Raw genomic sequence first — 10,096 nt, forward strand, 5'->3', positions numbered from 1 at the left:
AAGACCGTAGGATCCTACGCAGTGCCGTAGGGGACCGCACCGCCACTTCCCAGCAAATTAGGGACACTGTTGCTCCTGGGGTATCGGCGAGGACCATTCGCAACCGTCTCCGTGAAGCTGGGCTACGGTCCCGCACACCGTTAGGCCGTCTTCCACTCACGCCCCAACATCGTGCAGCCCGCCTCCAGTGGTGTCGCGACAGGCGTGAATGGAGGGACGAATGGAGACGTGTCGTCTTCAGCGATGAGAGTCGCTTCTGCCTTGGTGCCAATGATGGTCGTATGCGTGTTTGGCGCCGTGCAGATGAGCGCCACAATCAGAACTGCATACGACCGAGGCACACAGGGCCAACACCCGGCATCATGGTGTGGGGAGCGATCTCCTACACTGGCCGTACACCACTGGTGATCGTCGAGGGGACACTGAATAGAGCACGGTACATCCAAACCGTCATCGAACCCATCGTTCTACCATTCCTAGACCGGCAATGGAACTTGCTGTTCCAACAGGACAATGCACGTCCGCATGTATCCTGTGCCACCCAACGTGCTCTAGAAGGTGTAAGTCAACTACCCTGGCCAGCAAGATCTCCGGATCTGTCCCACATTGAGCATGTTTGGGACTGGATGAAGCGTCGTCTCACGCGGTCTGCACGTCCAGCACGAACGCTGGTCCAACTGAGGCGCCAGGTGGAAATGGCATGGCAAGCCGTTCCACAGGACTACATCCAGCATCTCTACGATCGTCTCCATGGGAGAATAGCAGCCTGTATTGCTGCGAAAGGTGGATATACACTGTACTAGTGCCGACATTGTGCATGCTCTGTTGCCTGTGTCTATGTGCCTGTGGTTCTGTCAGTGTGATCATGTGATGTATCTGACCCCAGGAATGTGTCAATAAAGTTTCCCCTTCCTGGGACAATGAATTCACGGTGTTCTTATTTCAATTTCCAGGAGTGTCGTTGGGCCGACTACTTGTCTCCCCTAAGCGAATGTTAATATTTCAAGCGCAGACCAACCCCCGGGAACTTCTGAGCGCCTCTGGCTGTACTGCCTTTTCTTATTTTAATGGCTTGTAGCCGATGGTTTGAATTTGAATGCTTTTAGTTGGGTTTTAAATAATGGGTCTTCAGCCACTTTATAACTGAAAGTTCCTTACTTTCAAGTCTCATTTAAAATATTTTTTTGAATAATGCTTTGGGCCTTCTGCCTTTTGAAAATTTATTGTATTTGTGTTTTTCAATAATGGGCCTTCAGCTGGTTTAAAATTTAATTTCCTTACGTGTTAAATCTTAGATTGTTTGGGCCTTCAGCCTGTGTAAAATATTGTTTAAAGATAAAGCTTTGGGCCTTCTGCATACTAAAAATTATTTTAGTTGTCTTAAGTAATCGGCCTTCAGCCATTTTAAAATTAAAGTTCTTGTCTTCCAAGTATCAGACTGTGTGGGGCCTTCATCCTAATTGAAGATAATACCCTCTGCCTTGGTTTTTTTAAAATTAATTTTACCTGCAGTTTTAAATCATGGGCCTTCAGCCGTCTTCAAATTAAACTTGTCTGCTTTTCAAGTGATAGATTTCTTGGGCCTTCAGCCAAGTTATGGAACTTGCTTAAGTGAGGCCTTCTGTCTTCTAAATATTCTGTTTTGAGTCTGAATTTTAAGTTAATGGCTTTCAGCCGTTTTTAAATTTAAGTGGTTATGCCCTTAAGACATAAGATAGTGTGGCCTATTCAGCCGATAACTAAGTTCAAAAACTTTTGCTGTATTGTTTGGACAACTAAATAAAGTTACATATTTCCAGAATGAGATTTTCACTCTGCAGCGGAGTGTGCGCTGATATGAAACTTCCTGGCAGATTAAAACTGTGTGCCAGGCCGAGACTCGAACTCGGGACCTTTGCCTTTCGCGGGCAAGTGCTCTACCAACTGAGACGAGGTACTAGCAGAAGTAAAGCTGTGAGCTTCGGTAGCTCAGTTGCTAGAGCACTTGTCCTCGAAAGGCAAAGGTCCCGAGTTTGAGTCTCGGCCTGGCACACAGTTTTAATCTGCCAGGAAGTTTCATATCAGCGCACACTCCGCTGCAGAGTGAAAATCTCATTCTGGAAACATCCCCCAGGCTGTGGCAAAGCCATGTCTCCGCAATATCCTTTCTTTCAGGAGTGCTAGTTGTGCAAGGTTCGCAGGAGAGCTTCTGTAAAGTTTGGAAGGTAGGAGGCGAGGTACTGGCAGAAGTAAAGCTGTGAGGACGTGGCGTGAGTCATGCTTGGGTAGCTCAGTTGGTAGAGCACTTGCCCGCGAAAGGCAAAGGTCCCGAGTTCGAGTCTCGGCCTGGTAAACAGTTTTAATCTGCCAGGAAGTTTCTTAAAGTTATGTGTTTGAGTGTAACTGACAGGCCCCTTTCCGCAATTCTAACTACCTGTTCTGTCCTGCGGACTTAACCAGGGCGTTTCAGCCAGGAAACAGATTGTAATAATACTTAGAAAGTGTATTTTGTGCAAACACACCTTTTTTAAATGTAACAATGTTTATTGACATTAACAGGGTAAATTTAGCGTTAATTAGAATGTCAGTGGTGTTTGTTGCAGGATTTTAGTGCGAGTCGTTTACGAGGTATCGTATTTTGAAAAGTTTCCACGCCGACACTTGTGGAATAGCTGTGGTAGCGCACAATAAAGAACAACGCAAGTGAATACACTATCTATGTGGATTCGGACCAGTAACGAGACGCCTGACCATTACAGGATGTGTTCAAAACGACCACCGGCAGCGCCAGTACACAATTCCAGTGTGGTATGGAACGACTGCTGCACGCGTGCTAGCATTTCAGCGGAGACGTCTGTGCAGACAGCAGTAACGCTTCTTTGTATATCATCGGTTGTAGTTGCTATGACCTTGTAAATAGCGTCTTTCAGCTTTCCCCACAGAAAAACTCTACAGGCGTCAAATCCGGAGAACAGACCGGCCAAGCTATAGCTCCTCTGCGTCCAATCCAATGATTTGGAAACAGTTCGTAAAGACGTGCTGTGGCACTTCGTGCATTATGAGCCGGACAGCGATCATGTAGGTACCACAGGTTCCTCTTAGTCTGCAGAGGGTCCGCAGCTAGTGGTCGTGCGGTAGCGTTCTCGCTTCCCACGCCCGAGTTCCCGGGTTCGATTCCCGGCGGGGTCAGGGATTTTCTCTGCCTCGTGATGACTGGGTGTTGTGTGATGTCCTTAGGTTAGTTAGGTTTAAGTAGTTCTAAGTTCTAGGGGACTGATGACCATAGATGTTAAGTCCCATAGTGCTCAGAGCCATTTGAACCATTTAGTCTGCAGAGGAACGTCTTCTAGCATCCGTGGAAGATGGTGCCTTAGCAGGCTGTGATATTTGTGCACATTCAGTGTTCCGTCTCGAAACACGGGCCTATGAGCTGATGGTCGATTATCCCGCACCACCCGTTTACATTCCACGGACGCTGACGTTACACCGGACGAAGACAACGGGGATTGTCAACAGGCCAATGGCGGTTTACCTGGCCATGACTGGTAAATTTGGCTTCATTACTAAACAAGATACATGATACATATCGAGTATCCTGTCTTAATGCCCCTGTACAGAAGGGAACACGATTCTCATAATCGTTTCCATAAAGCTCTTGATGGAGAGAGATGTGATAGGGATAGAACCTATGTCGATCTAGACCGATTGCAAGGGGGCTAATGTGCGGATCAACTCCAACAGCAGCAAGAACATTGATTTCCCCCTTTTCTGTCGTCACTTTTTCTTCTATTACGTTGTCTATGTATTACGCTACCAATTTCACGTAACTGGTTAATAAATAATCACCGAAATGGTCGACGACTATTGAGATGTCTTGCCGCATACGCCGTTTAAGAAAGAACTGCATTCTTCGTACACTCTCCATACACTATAAGCATGTCGACTTTCTCTCCATTGGTATATCACATCGTCCACTCACGACATAGTGTTTTTACTGTCACACTCTAACTGATTAGCGAGTCCCAAAGCGCTCAAGGAACACACAAGCACACTGTAAGCAAATGCCGGCCGGGATGGCCGAGCGGTTCTCGGAGCTACAGTCTGGAACCGCGCGACCGCTACGGTCGCAGGTTCGAACCCTGCCTCGGGCATGGATGTGTTTGATGTCCTTAGGTTAGTTAGGTTTAAGTAGTTCTAAGTTATAGGGGACTGATGACCTCAGGATTTAAGTCCCATAGTGCTCAGAGCAAATGTAACATCATAGCTACCAACTACACAGACTGAATAGCACAAACAGTTGCTGATGAGGAAACTTTTCACATCATGATCTCTCGTAAACGACTCGCATTGGAATCCTGCAACAAAAATGTCATTCTAATTTACCCTACTTTTAGTTCGTAAATGTCAATAGGCATTCTTCTGTTCAAAAAGTGTATATCTGCATAAAAAATACGCTTTCTATTTTTTTTTGTCATCAGTCTACTGACTGGTTTGATGCGGATCGCCACGAATTCCTTTCCTGTGCTAACCTCTTCATCTCAAAGTAGCACTTGCAACCTACGTCCTCAATTATTTGCTTGACGTATTCCAATCTCTGTCTTCCTCTACAGTTTTTGCCCTCTACAGCTCCATCTAGTACCATGGAAGTCATTCCCTCATGTCTTAGCAGATGTCCTATCATCCTGTTCCTTTTCCTTATCAGTGTTTTCCACATGTTCCTTTCCTCTCCGATTCTGCCTAGAACCTCCTCATTCCTTACCTTATCAGTCCACCTAATTTTCAACATTCGTCTATAGCACCACATCTCAGATGCTTCGATTCTCTTCTGTTCCGGTTTTCCCACAGTCCATGTTTCACTACCATACAGTGCTGTACTCCAGACGTACATCCTTAGAAATTTCTTCCTCAAATTAAGGCCGGTATTTGATATTAGTAGACTTCTCTTGGCCAGAAATGCCTTTTTTGCCATAGCGAGTCTGCTTTCGATGTCCTCCTTGCTCCGTCCGTCATTGGTTATTTTACTGCCTAGGTAGCAGAATTCCTTAACTTCATTGACTTCGTGACCATCAATCCTTATTTTAAGTTTCTCGCTGTTCTCATTTCTACTACTTCTCATTACCTTCGTCTTTCTCCGATTTACTCTCAAACCATACTGTGTACTCATTAGACTGTTCATTCCGTTCAGCAGATCATTTAATTCTTCTTCACTTTCACTCAGGATAGCAATGTCATCAGCGAATCGTATCATTGATATCCTTTCACCTTGTATTTTAATTCCACTCCTGAAACTCTCTTTTATTTCCATCATTGCTTCCTCGATGTACAGATTGAAGAGTAGGAGCGAAAGGCTACAGCCTTGTCTTACACCCTTCTTAATACTAGCACTTCGTTCTCGATCGTCCACTCTTATTATTCCCTCTTGGTTGTTGTACATATTGCATATGACCCGTCTCTCCCTATAGCTTACCCCTACTTTATTCAGAATCTCGAACAGCTTGCATCATTTTATATTGTCGAACGCTTTTTCCAGGTCGACAAATCCTATGAAAGTGTCCTGATTTTTCTTTAGCCTTGCTTCCATTATTAGCCGTAACGTCAGAATTGCCTCTCTCGTCCCTTTACTTTTCCTAAAGCCGAACTGATCGTCACCTAGCGCATTCTCAATTTTCTTTTCCATTCTTCTGTATATTATTCTTGTAAGCAGCTTCGATGCATGAGCTGTTAAGCTGATTGTGCGATAATTCTCGCACTTGTCAGCTCTTGCCGTCTTCGGAATTGTGTGGATGATGCTTTTCCGAAAGTCAGATGGTATATCGCCAGACGCATATATTCTACTCACCGACGTGAATAGTCGTTTTGTTGCCACTTCCCGCAATGATTTTAGAAATTCTGATGGAATGTTATCTATCCCTTCTGCCTTATTTGGCCGTAAGTCCTCCAAAGCTCTTTTAAATTCCGATTCTAATACTGGATCCCCTATCTCTTCTAAATCGACTCCTGTTTCTTCTTCTATCACATCAGACAAATCTTCACCCTCATAGAGGCTTTCAATGTATTCTTTCCACCTATCTGCTCTCTCCTCTGCATTTAACAGTGGAATTCCCGTTGCACTCTTAATGTTACCGCCGTTGCCTTTAATGTCACCAAAGGTTGTTTTGACTTTCCTGTATGCTGAGTCTGTCCTTCCGACAATCATATCCTTTTCGATGTCTTCACATTTTTCCTGCAGCCATTTCGTCTTAGCTTCCCTGCACTTCCTATTTATTTCATTCCTCAGCGACTTGTATTTCTGTATTCCTGATTTTCCCGGAACATGTTCGTACTTCCTCCTTTCATCAATCAACTGAAGTATTTCTTCTGTTACCCATGGTTTCTTCGCAGCTACCTTCTTTGTACCTATGTTTTCCTACCCAACTTCGGTGATGGCCCTTTTTAGAGATGTCCATTCCTCTTCAACTGTATTGCCTACTGCGCTATTCCTTATTCCTGTATTCATAGCGTCAGAGAACTTCAAACGTATCTCGTCATTCCTTAGTACTTCCGTATCCCACTTCTTTGCGTATTGATTCTTCCTGACTAATGTCTTGAACTTCAGCCTACTCTACATCACTACTATATTGTGATCTGAGTCTATATCTGCTCCTGGGTACGCCTTACAATCCAGTATCTGATTTCGGAATCTCTATCTGACCATGATGTAATCTAATTGAAATCTTCCCGTATCTCCCGGCCTTTTCCAAGTATACCTCCTCCTCTTGTGACTCTTGAATAGGGTATTCGCTATTACTAGCTGAAACTTGTTACAGAACTCAATTAGTCTTTCTCCTCTTTCATTCCTTGTCCCAAGCCCAAATTCTCCTGTAACCTTTTCTTCTACTCCATCCCCTACAACTGCATGCCAGTCGCCCATGACTATTAGATTTTCGTCCCCCTTTACATACTGCATTACTCTTTCAATATCCTCATACACTTTCTCTATCTGTTCATCTTCAGCTTGCGACGTCGGCATGTATACTTGAACTATCGTTGTCGGTGTTGGTCTGCTGTCGATTCTGATTAGAACAACCCGGTCACTGAACTGTTCACAGTAACACACCCTCTGCCCTACCTTCCTATTCATAACGAATCCTACACCTGTTATACCATTTTCTGCTGCTGTTGGTATTACCTGATACTCATCTGACCAGATATCCTTGTCTTCCTTCCACTTCACTTCACTGATCCCTACTATATCTAGATTGAGCCTTTGCATTTCCCTTTTCAGATTTTCTAGTTTCCTTACCACGTTCAAGCTTCTGACATTCCACGCCCCGACTCGTTGAACGTTATCCTTTCGTTGATTATTCAATCTTTTTCTCATGGTAACCTCCCCCTTGGCAGTCCCCTCCCGGAGATCCGAATGGAGGACTATTCCGGAATCTTTTGCCAATGGAGAGATCATCATGACACTTCTTCAATTACAGGCCACATGTCCTGTGGATACACGTTACGTGTCTTTAATGCAATCTGTTTATTCGCTGACATTAGGAGCCCCTGACTGCTGCTCCATTCTGTGAAAACTGCGCATCAATAACACTTCCCATTTTCGCAATATTTGTGTGCAAGTTTAGGCGATTCATTCTGTATACTCACATCGAAGTCGTACTGGGTTGCATATACGGTGCAGCAATGCCCGCAAACGGAAACTTTGTGGTCCCCTTATACACGATCCAGTCACATTAATGGGAGAAACGCCTATGTTCGATCTCAGTGTCCCGTAAAGACCCACACAAGGCAGGTGGACGCACTAGCAGTGAGGGGTATATAAAGCGTGTCGGCGTGACTCGGAAAACAGTGCAATAGTTGTGTTAATGCGGAAACGAAACTATTTATCTGACGTGCAAAAGGACATGATAATTGGGTTTCGGGCGAGTACATCTATTTTCTTGGTTTTCATTTCTTTAACTTAGACTTTTTGTTGGCGAGTCCACTGAAATTGTCCTGTATTCCATATCGTTTGCCTTTTCGTGCTATGGACGACATAAAGTTTATGCGTCTGGCTGTTGATCTGCTGAAGCTTCTAAGTGGTTTATCTTTTTACTAGTAGAGGTTCCTGGCTTCTGGCTAAACGTCTATTTCTGGGGATCAGGGAGCTGCGATTTCGGGTGGTCTTCCCTTAGAGGAGCTGCCGTCACCGCGGCTGATGAACCTTCTCTACCTGCTCTGCACCAGTCTTAGCCGGCCGGAGTGGCCGTGCGTTTCTAGGCACTACAGTCTGGAACCGCGAGGCCGCTACGGTCGCAGGTTCGAATCCTGCGTCGGGCATGGATGTGTGTGATTTCCTTAGGTTAGTTAGGTTTAAGTAGTTCTAAGTTCTAGGGGACTGATGACCACAGCAGTTAAGTCCCATAGTGCTCAGAGCCATTTGAACCATTTTGAACCAGTCTTAGCTCCCCTCAAACTCTTTGCTGGAACGTACTTCTGGATCACTGGGTACTTAGTCCTCCTGCCATGACAAAGTGAGGCCCACAGGAGGGCTACTCATGTGGGTTATTGTTGCAGTAACAGTTCATATGCGCTTTCGGTACTGTACTAATATTGTTTATTTGTCACACTTCCTTATCTACATTGAGATAAGCCTTAAATTAGATTGACGCTTGCACGCGTTTTCTTTCGGAAACCTCCTTCGGAACAACACTCACAGTAAGACAGATAAAGCACAAATGTAAGTCAGAAAGGTAAACAAAATGCTATAACGTAGCTGAATGTAAATGTGTGTGAATTCCTAAGGGACCAAACTTCTGAGGTCATCGGTCCCTAGACTTAGACACTACTTAAATTAACTTAAACTAACTTATGCCAAGAACAACACACACACACACACACACACACACACACACACACACACACACATGCCCGAGGGAGGACTCGAACCTCCGGCGGGAGGGGCCGCGCAGTCCGTGATATGGCGCCTCAGACCGCGCGGCTATAACGTAGCTGACATCGTTACTGAAGTAAGTCAGTCGAATATTAGATTTGTCGGTACTATTAGAGAGATTAATGCGACAGTAAAAATGGAAATGAGCGTTTGGCGTCATTGGCCGGAAGGTCCCTTACGGGGCAGGTCCAGCCACCTTGGTGCAGGTCTTATTACATTCGACGCCACATTTGGCGACCTGCCAGCCGGATGTGGATGAAATAATGATGAAGACAATACAACACCCAGTCCCTGAGCGGAGAAAATCCCCGACCCCGCCGGGAATCGAACGCGGGCCCCTTGGGACGGCAGTCCGTCACGCTGACCAGTTTTTTATTATTTTTTTTCGTTGTTGATCGTTGTGTTTGGTCGTTGCGGACGTCACACGATATCCGTTCAAGTTCATTTGTTGATCTTTCCACTCAGTTTTTTTTTTTTTCAAAAGCCAACCGGCTCTCTGACCGAACACGCTGAGCTACCGTGCCGGCAAATGATATGTGGAGACTTCAACCAAGGTACAAATAACAGTACAGCGTTCACATTCCATTACGCTACAGACTGCGCTAAACATTCAGTACCATTCAGCCATCGGGGCAGACACCAACGCGAACGTGCAACAACGTATCTGCGTACAGCACTAAAGTTGCTAGCAAACTATAGATGTGAATGGACAGGGATTATCGTTGCTGATTTGATTCCTCCTCCTCCTCCCCTGGCCTCGCGTGAGGACGATGTGATTGCTGAATGTGAGGCGTTGTGGGTCTGTTAGTCCGCTTCTAGCCTGGGCATCCTTCGGGAGGTAATTGTGGCCGCCTTTACACCCGGTCGGTTAATTATTTCTATCCCAGGACATTTTGGTGGCAGGGCATGGTATTAAAGTTGTTAGTTCTTGTAAAATGTTAAATGGTTGTATTTGACTCTGATTGTGTTTTTGGCCACTGTTTAAAAAGGTGAAGTTTGCCTTTCATTTGTGGGTTTCTAAAATTACGTGGCTTTAAAATTGTTAGTTATTGTAAAAGGGGAATGACTGCATCTTTACTCTGATTGTTTTAATCTACTTGGCATCCTTTGAAAATGCTAGTTCTGCCTCTCTGTTAGAGAGCCCTTGTAATTTAATATCTTGTTGTGCCAAAGTTTAAAACAATTTGGCTACCTACATAT

The 10,096-nt window shown here is 44.9% G+C and overlaps 1 non-coding gene across 1 annotated transcript; it reads left to right on the forward strand.

Annotated features, from left to right (window-relative positions):
- Window positions 1-2,257: 2,257 nt before the first annotated feature.
- On the forward strand, window positions 2,258-2,332 carry Trnas-cga. Its single transcript has one exon. It is a non-coding gene; the product is annotated as a tRNA-Ser (tRNA).
- The last annotated feature ends 7,764 nt before the right edge of the window (window positions 2,333-10,096 follow it).

Source organism: Schistocerca piceifrons, chromosome 6 (genome assembly GCF_021461385.2).
Source record: "Schistocerca piceifrons isolate TAMUIC-IGC-003096 chromosome 6, iqSchPice1.1, whole genome shotgun sequence".
NCBI lineage: Eukaryota > Metazoa > Arthropoda > Insecta > Orthoptera > Acrididae > Schistocerca > Schistocerca piceifrons.